At 43.9% G+C, this 9,951-nt stretch overlaps 1 long non-coding RNA gene across 1 annotated transcript; it reads right to left on the reverse strand.

Annotated features, from left to right (window-relative positions):
* Positions 1–1,681: 1,681 nt before the first annotated feature.
* LOC138363483 (uncharacterized) lies at positions 1,682–9,388 on the reverse strand. Its single transcript, XR_011228091.1, has 2 exons — positions 8,855–9,388; positions 1,682–4,471 (listed from the first exon to the last, which is right to left on the reverse strand). It is a non-coding gene; the product is annotated as an uncharacterized lncRNA (long non-coding RNA).
* Positions 9,389–9,951: the final 563 nt, after the last annotated feature.

The following is a 9,951-nucleotide window of genomic DNA, read 5'->3' on the forward strand; positions in this document are numbered from 1 at the left end:
TGGCACTGTTGGTGCTGAGAGTGCAAGTGGCACTGTTGGTGCTGAGAGTGTAAGTGGCACTGTTGGTGCTGAGAGTGCAAGTGTCACTGTTGGTGCTGAGAGTGTAAGTGGCACTGTTGGTGCTGAGAGTGCAAGTGGCACTGTTGGTGCTGAGTGTAAGTGACACTGTTGGTGCTGAGAGTGCAAGTGGCACTGTTGGTGCTGAGAGTGCAAGTGGCACAGTTGGTGCTGAGAGTGCAAGTGGCACTGTTGGTGCTGAGAGTGCAAGTGGCACTGTTGGTGCTGAGAGTGTAAGTGGCACTGTTGGTGCTGAGAGTGCAAGTGGCACTGTTGGTGCTGAGAGTGTAATTGGCACTGCTGGTGCTGAGAGTGCAAGTGGCACTGTTGGTGCTGAGAGTGCAAGTGGCACTGTTGGTGCTGTGAGTGCAAGTGGCACTGTTGGTGCTGAGAGTGCAAGTGGCACTGTTGGTGCTGAGAGTGCAAGTTGCACTGTTGGTGCTGAGAGTGCAAGTGGCACTGTTGGTGCTGAGAATGCAAGTGGCACTGGGAGTGTAAGTTGCACTGTTGGTGCTGAGAGTGCAAGTGGCACTGTTGGTGCTGAGAGTGCAAGTGGCACTGTTGGTGTTGAGAGTGCAAGTGGCACTGTTGGTGCTGAGAGTGCAAGTGGCATTGTTGGTGCTGAGAGTGCAAGTGGCACTGGGAGTGTAAGTTGCACTGTTGGTGCTGAGAGTGCAAGTGGCACTGTTGGTGCTGAGAGTGCAAGTGGCACTGTTGGTGTTCTGAGTGCAAGTGGCACTGTTGGTGCTGAGAGTGCAAGTGGCACTGTTGGTGCTGAGAGTGCAAGTGGCACTGGGAGTGTAAGTTGCACTGTTGGTGCAGAGAGTGCAAGTGGCACTGTTGGTGCTGAGAGTGCAAGTGGCACTGTTGGTGTTGAGAGTGCAAGTGGCACTGTTGGTGCTGAGAGTGCAAGTGGCACTGTTGGTGCTGAGAGTGCAAGTGGCACTGTTGGTGCTGAGAGTGCAAGTGGCACTGTTGGTGCTGAGAGTGCAAGTGGCACTGTTGGTGCTGAGAGTGCAAGTGGCACTGAGAGTGTAAGTTGCACTGTTGGTGCTGAGAGTGCAAGTGGCACTGTTGGTGCTGAGAATGCAAGTGGCACTGTTGGTGCTGATAGTGCAAGTGGCACTGTTGGTGCTGAGAGTGCAAGTGGCACTGTTGGTGCTGAAACACACCTGACAATGTGGCCTCCTGTGAAACACACCTGACAATGTGGCCACCTGTGAAACACACCTGACAATGTGGCCACCTCTGCAACACACCTGTAATGTGGCCACTTCTAACAAAACAAGTGCACTATAGGTGAGAATATCTAACTAGTGTACTAGATGGGTTTCAGGAGCTAGTAAATGTAGATAGTATTGAAAGATGAGATAATTATCTGAAGACAACACTAAGCCAACATGACTATATAGCACATGGAAGGGATACAAAGGGAGAATAGGAGCTTGGATATGAGGATAGGATAGGAGCTGGGATTGGGGGGACGAAATGAAGGAATGGTACCCAACCACTTGGACCTTCAAGGATCGAACACCGACCCTGAAAGAAGCGAGGTCGTTGCTGTACAAATATCCCTCTGAGTGATTACTTAACAAACACAATGTAGAATATAAGATAAATTACAAACAATAATCAAAATTTATTCACATTTGAATATTAGTAATGGATTGAACATTCTTGATTCAAATTTTATATAAACAAAATATCTCACTAAAAGGATTATTGCACAACTGTTTCTGGAGAGGTATATCATCTTCCATCCATCCAGAAGAGGTATTTCATTCAGAAGAGGTATACCATCCACAAGAGGTATACCATCCACAAGAGGTATACCATCTACAAGAGGTATACCATCTACAAGAAGTGACATACTCTGCTGTACAACTTACATAGACTCAGTGCCTCCTTTACAAAGAATACTCCAACAGCTTTGTGTGAACAAAGCCCTGAACACCAGAGATTAAAATCTGACTTAAACACTTTAATAAATTAATTAAGCAATTGACAGACCAATTTGAATGCTCAGAAAAATAAACTAATTCACACTGGAACAAATGAAGGTAAAGAAATGGATGAAATACGGAGTTAATGAGAATATGTGAACAAAATAGACCTTTAAGTGATATGATCTGAAGCCTAGTAAGCAGTACACTGACGCTGTAAATGATGCCAATATAATATTGGCTTTTCATGGGAGAGATTTAGACTTACGATCTGAGAAAGTAATCTCCACTCATCGCTTCACTATCAGGTCTTATACAGGTATCTTATGTTCTGTTCTGGTCACCGTTCTTGACAAAGGTTATAGCCAAATTAAGTGTTCAATATCGAGCAGCAAAAATGATGCCAAGACTTAGAAATATAGAAATATATCATATGAAGCAGTTTAAAAGATCTAATTTTATTTGCAAAATAAAATATAAGAATGAGAAGCAATAATGCAAGTTTATAAATAATTAAAATATATGACAATCCTGATACAGAATAATACTTAAATTTTGCATTGCCTAACATCACTCTAAACAAAGACAAACTTTTCAGTCAAAGCAAAATATACATTTTTGTAATCGAAGCGTCAGCATATGGAACAACATATCAAATTATATATTTCATTATGATAACGTGAATTTATTTAAGACTAGAATTGACAAGTACTTCTCGTATAAATACCTTACATGATTTGTTTCACCATAAGCTTCCCATAAACAGCCTTGTTTGGATCTAATAGTACGTTGTTTTTATAATAATATTGTATATGTAATGATGTTGCGTGTACTCACCTAGTTGTACTCACCTAGTTGTGTTTGCGGGGGTTGAGCTCTGGCTCTTTGGTCCCGCCTCTCAACCGTCAATCAACAGGTGTACGGATTCCTGAGCCTATTGGGCTCTATCATATCTACACTTGAAACTATGTATGGAGTCAGACTCCACCACATCACTTCCTAACCTTCCTGTGTGTGTGTGTGTGTGTGTGTGTGTGTGTGTGTGTGTGTGTGTGTGTGTGTGTTTTGGTTCAGTCGTGCACATCATTGGTAACAACTGTATTAAATTCAGTTACTGGTGGTGGTGCAGGTGTAGATGGTGGGTATAGGTGGTAGTGCAGGTGTAGATGGTGGGTATAGTTGGTGGTGCAAGTGTAGATAGTGGGTATAGGTGGTGGTGCAAGTGTAGATAGTAGGTATAGGTGGTGGTGCAAGTGTAGATAGTAGGTATAGGTGGTGGTGCAAGTGTAGATAGTGGGTATAGGTGGTGGTGCAAGTGTAGATAGTGGGTATAGGTGGTGGTGCAAGTGTAGATAGTAGGTATAGGTGGTGGTGCAAGTGTAGATAGTAGGTATAGGTGGTGGTGCAAGTGTAGATAGTGGGTATAGGTGGTGGTGCAAGTGGCGTACTCAGGTGGGTTGGACTGTGGAAAAATAGATTTGGTCAAGTGCACTTGGGTGTTGACGACATCACGTTAGTCCAGTGGGTGGTGGAGTGAGTCCAGTGGGTGGTGGAATGAGTCCAGTGGGCGGTGAGCTTAAAGCAGTGTCCAGTGAATTTTGAACAGTGAGTGGTGGAGTTGAGGCCAGTGCAAGGTGGGCTCAGATCGTTGATTAGAGGCAGTCTTCGGGCCTCATACAGTAAGGTGAAGAAGGGTTGGTGCTGAAGAGCAAGGATCCTGTGCAGGTCTCAACGGTGGCTGGCTGGCCGACGGTGTGACAGTTGAAGTACTGCTGGTAACACGTCGTGCACATGGGGAAGAGTCCCACAGCCGTGCACGTCATGGACTCCTGGCAGTCTGGAGAAGGTGGGTCCATACCTCCCCCGCTACACAGTATATTACAAGGGGCGCCGACCACACACTGACCCACGGCTACATCAAAAGTGCCCCCTGAGGGACAAGAGAAGTGATATTTTTCTTCAGCCGGTCCCGCCTCAGGGCACATATAGAACTTGTGGCAGTCGTAGGGGTCAGCAATCTCCGCTATGCCACCCTGGCAGTACGCATAACACAGGTCGCCGCAACACACAGTTTCGTCCTTAACGCAAGTCTCGCCGCTAAAATAAGGTCTGTCAGCGGGACAATCATAGGGTCCAGTAATGTTGCCAGCTGAGCAAATGTAATAGATGCTGCAGTCTTTTGGGTCAGAGATCTTGTCCAGGCTCCCGTTACATGTTAAATGGCAAGGTAATGGCATGCAGGCAGTGTAACAAGAGTCGCCAGTAACACAATCAAATACTGTTGGGTCGAAATAATTACCACTGTCACACGGTATAGAAACATCCGAGGGAATACCGTCCCCCAAACAAATGTAATAATTATTGCAGTTCAAAGGATCCTCAACCAAATCCATCGGTTTCTTGCCGCTGCAATCCGGTTCACAAGCAGAGGGGACCTCAGCGACGCAGAGCAGCGCCGCCACCCACGCCACCTGCAGCAGACACCCGCAATGTTAAAAAAAAAAAAACGGAAACTCAGCATATTTTTTTTTGGTGTCCAGAAATAAATACTCATTAGCATTGTTTGAGTTAGCAACACACACACAACACACTCCAAAATAAATGGTAAACATACATATGGAGCAGAATACCACAAACTGTTTCAGAGACCCATCACAGACATAAAAACTATCATAATATATATGTGTGTGTCCTCTCCTTCTACTGTTTCTATCTGTTAATTTTTTTCTTATGTCTATTGCCCCATACGAGGCAGCTCCTTTTTAGCTGTGCAACTGTACTTGCACGGTACTCAAGGCAAGAACAAACAGACAAAAAGAGAAACAAGAATAAATTTAGTTTAAAAAGGAATAAACGTGGAGAAAGTTATTTGCATAAACAGATCTAACCAGACATACATAATTCGAGATACAATCAAAGACAAGGACATAGAGACACACAGAAATTGAAATAAGTTTATTGAGGTAAAATACACACAAAGGGATGAGGTAGCTCAAGCTATTCTCACCCCGTAAGACATACAGAGACATGGCAAGACATACGGAGACACGGAAAGGCATACACAGGCATACAGAGACACAGAAATGCATACATACAGAGACACAGAAAAGCATACATAGACATACAGAAACTCAGAAAGGCATACAAGGGCATACAGAGACACAGAAAGGCATACAAGGGTATACACTGACTCAGAAAGGCATACACACACACATAGAGACTCAGAAAAGCATACACATACATACAAAGACTCAGAAAGGCATAAACAGACATACAGAGACTCGGAAAGGCATACACAGACATACAAAGACTTAAAAAGGCATACACAGGCAGACAGACACAGAAAGGCATACATAGACATACGGATACAGAGAAAGGCATACACAGACATACGGATACAGAGAAAGGCATACACAGACATGCAGAGACACAGAAAGGCATACACAGACATACAGAGACACAGAAAGGCATACACAGACATACAGAGACACAGAAAGGCATACACAGACATACAGAGACACAGAAAGGCATACACAGACATACAGAGACACAGAAAGGCATACACAGACATACAGAGACACAGAAAGGCATACACAGACATACAGAGACACAGAAAGGCATACAGAGACATACAGAGACACAGAAAGGCATACACAGACATACAGAGACACAGAAAGGCATACACAGACATACAGACACACAGAAAGGCATACACAGACATACAGAGACACAGAAAGGCATACACAGACATACAGAGACACAGAAAGGCATACACAGACATACAGAGACACAGAAAGGCATACACAGACATACAGAGACACAGAAAGGCATACACAGACATACAGAGACACAGAAAGGCATACACAGATGGAGATGGTGATGGAAAAGATTGTGAGAAAAAACCTAGTAACACATCTGGAGAGAAGAGACTTCGTGACAACCCATCAACATGGGTTCAGGGAGGGTAAATCTTGCCTTACAGGCTTGATAGAATTCTACGATCAGGTGACAAAGATTAAGCAAGAAAGAGAAGGATGGGCGGACTGCATTTTTCTGGACTGTCAGAAAGCCTTTGACACAGTACCCCATAAAAGGTTGATGCATAAGCTGGAGAAACAGGCAGGAGTAACTGGTAGGGCGCTCCAGTGGATAAGGGAGTACCTAAGCAATAGAAAGCAGAGAGTTACAGTGAGGGGTGAGACCTCAGATTGGCGTGAAGTCACCAGTGGAGTCCCACAGAGCTCTGTACTTGGACCTATCCTGTTTCTGATATACGTAAATGATCTCCCAGAGGGTATAGACTCATTCCTCTCAATGTTTGCAGACGACACCAAAATTATGAGAAGGATTAAGACAGAGGAGGACAGCTTGAGGCTTCAAGAAGACCTGGACAAGCTGCAGGAACGGTCGAACAAATGGCTGTTAGAGTTTAACCCAAGCAAATGTAATGTAATGAAGATAGTGGTAGGAAGCAGGAGACCAGATACAAGGTATCATTTGGGAGATGAAATACTTCAAGAGTCAGAGAGAGAGAAAGACCTGGGGGTTGATATCACGCCAGACCTGTCCCCTGAAGCTCATATCAAGAAGATAACATCAGCAGCATATGCCAGGTTGGCTAACATAAGAACGGCCTTTAGAAACTTGTGTAAGGAATCTTTCAGAACATTATATACCACATATGTCAGACCAATCCTGGAGTATGCAGCTCCAGCATGGAGTCCATATCTAGTCAAGCATAAGACTAAACTGGAAAAGGTTCAAAGGTTTGCCACCAGACTAGTACCCGAGTTGAGAGGTATGAGCTACGAGGAGAGACTACGGGAATTAAACCTCACTTCGCTGGAAGACAGAAGAGTTAGGGGGGACATGATCACCACATTCAAGAGTCTCAAGGAAATCGACAGGGTTGATAAAGACAGGCAATTTAACACACGGGGCACACGCACTAGGGGACACAGGTGGAAATTGAGTGCCCAAATGAGCCACAGAGATATTAGAAAGAACTTTTTTAGTGTCAGAGTGGTTGACAAATGGAATGCATTAGGAAGTGATGTGGTGGAGGCTGACTCCATACACAGTTTCAAGTGTAGATATGATAGAGCCCAATAGGCTCAGGAACCTGTACACCTGTTGACTGACGGTTGAGAGGCGGGACCAAAGAGCCAGAGCTCAACCCCCGCAAGCACAACTAGGTGAGTACAGACATGCGGATACAAAGAAAGGCATACACAGACATACAGAGACACAGAAAGACATAAACAGACATACGGATATAGAGAAAGGCATACACAGACATACAGAGACACAGAAAGGCATACACACGCATACAGGGTCATAGATAGATAGACACGGACATAGACATAGAAAGATAGAAACAATCATAGACAGAATGGCAAATACGGACAGGAAGGCAGACACAGATATACAGAAACAGGAAGGCAGACAGACGTACAGAGACAGAATGGCAGACACACAGAGAAAGAAAGGAAGGAAGACAAAGAGATATGGAGAGGCAGACAAACACAGACATACAGACATAGAGAGGCTAAGAGACATACAGACATAGAAAGACAAACACAGATATACAGACATAGACAAACACAGAGACAGGACATCTAGACAGCAACAGACAGGACAGAACAACCAGAGACAGGACAGGATTAAGACAGAGGAGGACAGCTTGAGACTTCAAGAAGACCTGGACAAGCTGCAGGAATGGTCGAACAAATGGTTGTTAGAGTTTAACCCAAGCAAATGTAATGTAATGAAGATAGGTGAAGGGAGCAGGAGGCCAGATACAAGATATCATTTGGGAGATGACATACTTCAAGAGTCAGAGAGAGAGAAAGACCTGAGGTTTAATATCACACCAGACCTGTCCCCTGAAGCTCACATCAAGAGGATAACATCAGCGGCATATGCCAGGTTGGCTAACATAAGAACGGCATCTAGAAACTTCTGTAAGGAATCTTTCAGAACTTTGTATACCACATATGTCAGACCAATCCTGGAGTATGCAACCTCCAGTATGGAGTCCATATCTAGTCAAGCATAAGTTTTTCCTGCCCGAAACGCTTTTCGTAATAGTGGCTTTAGACATTTTATGTACTAGCTCTATCTATAAATCCATCAATGTTTGTATCACACCTTGTATGTATGTACTTTACCTGCATAAACATTTGAATTTTGATTTTTTTTAAGACTAAACTGGAAAAGGTTCAAAGGTTTGCCACCAGACTAGTACCCAAACTAAGGGTTATGAGCTCCGAGGAGAGACTGCGGGAATTAAACCTCATGTCACTGTGAGACAGAAAGAGCTAGAGGGAACATGATCACCACATACAAGATTCTCAGAGGAACTGATAGGGTAGATAAAGACAGACTATTTACCACAAGGGGCACACGTACTAGGGGACACAGGTGGAAATTGGGTACCCAATGAGCCACAGAGACGCTAAAAAGAATTTTTTCAGCGTCAGAGTGGTTGACAAATGGAATGCATTAGGAAGTGATGTGGTGGAAGCTGACTCCATACACAGCTTTAAGTGTAGATATGATTGAGCCCAATAGGCTCAGGAACCTGTGCCTGAGGTACCTGAACCAGTTGATTGACAGTTGACAGGCGGGACCAAAGAGCTAGAGCTCAACCCCCGCAAGCACAACTAGGTAAGTACAACTAGGTAACTAGATAAGTACAGACATACATACATATAAAGATGAACACAGGCATATAAAGACAAACACAGACATATAGACATGGAAAGACAAACACAGACATATAGCCATAAAAAGACAAACACACATACAGAGATATAGAAAGACAAAGTGAGTAGAGAGTAGAAGCATCTCACCAACAAGGCACATATGAGCGGCGTTCTCTTCATGCTGAAAACTTTGGCGTGCTGTTGCAAGGTGAAAAGCAATGCTGTGGCAGAAGTAAACAGCAATGCTGTTGTAACACAGCTCTACTGTGTCCGCAGGACTCTACTGCGGGAAGTGTCTTGGAACCACCACTTATACTGCTGCGCTTATCACCGCGTGGGAGCCGCTGTGGGAGGCAAAGCAACAAAAATAGTTAACACCAGGGGTTGGTAACCAATGGATGTTTACTATATTCATGATGCTCGTCCCTCGGAGTCGAAGATAACCATGACTTCAATATATCAGGTCGAAGGTTTACAATATTCACATTTTGTGTATTACATACACTTTGTGTATAGATACACTTAGTCATACACTTTGTGTATGTCATACACTGCACGAGGCAACCAATTTTCATGAATATAAAGTATATTCATTGCCTGCAAATTTATGCATATGTGCATTTTTCTATAGAGGGGTCCATAGCTTTTATTAGATTTTCAAAGGGTCTCGAACCATTGGTCTAGAGGATCCATCGCAACTGCATCTCCCTCTTAGAGAGGGGAACCTGTCGGAGAGGTCACAATAATTATCTCAATGACAGGTACAAGGCTTATCAATTACATGCAAGTATTAAACATTTATATATACAACAAAAGTCCTTTTTCAGTTTGGAAATTCTTAGACTTGCATACACCGTCGCATATACAGAGAGAGAAAGCACATACGCACTCATACAAGCTCGTTATGTATGTTCAGTCATACTAATAACTTCCTTGACTGTCTCAACACTTTCATTCTAACATCGTGTTCAACATCATAATGATATCTCAGTAATGTGATAAATCAATGAATAAATATTAAGGTATTACAGTGGATTTGAACTTACGTCCCTGAACTCCACAGGCGCGGTCACAACCGACTGAACCTTAATGGGCTCTAAAGGAACCTCAACCAGAAGATCTATCAGACTTGGAGCTTGGGCGGCACCAGCTGGTATCACACTCCAAGTTCTACCAGATATCCGCCCACACTCAGGTACCCGCCTAAACTCAGGTACCCGCTCACACTCAGGCACCCGCCCACA

This window comes from Procambarus clarkii, chromosome 11, assembly GCF_040958095.1.
Source record: "Procambarus clarkii isolate CNS0578487 chromosome 11, FALCON_Pclarkii_2.0, whole genome shotgun sequence".
NCBI lineage: Eukaryota > Metazoa > Arthropoda > Malacostraca > Decapoda > Cambaridae > Procambarus > Procambarus clarkii.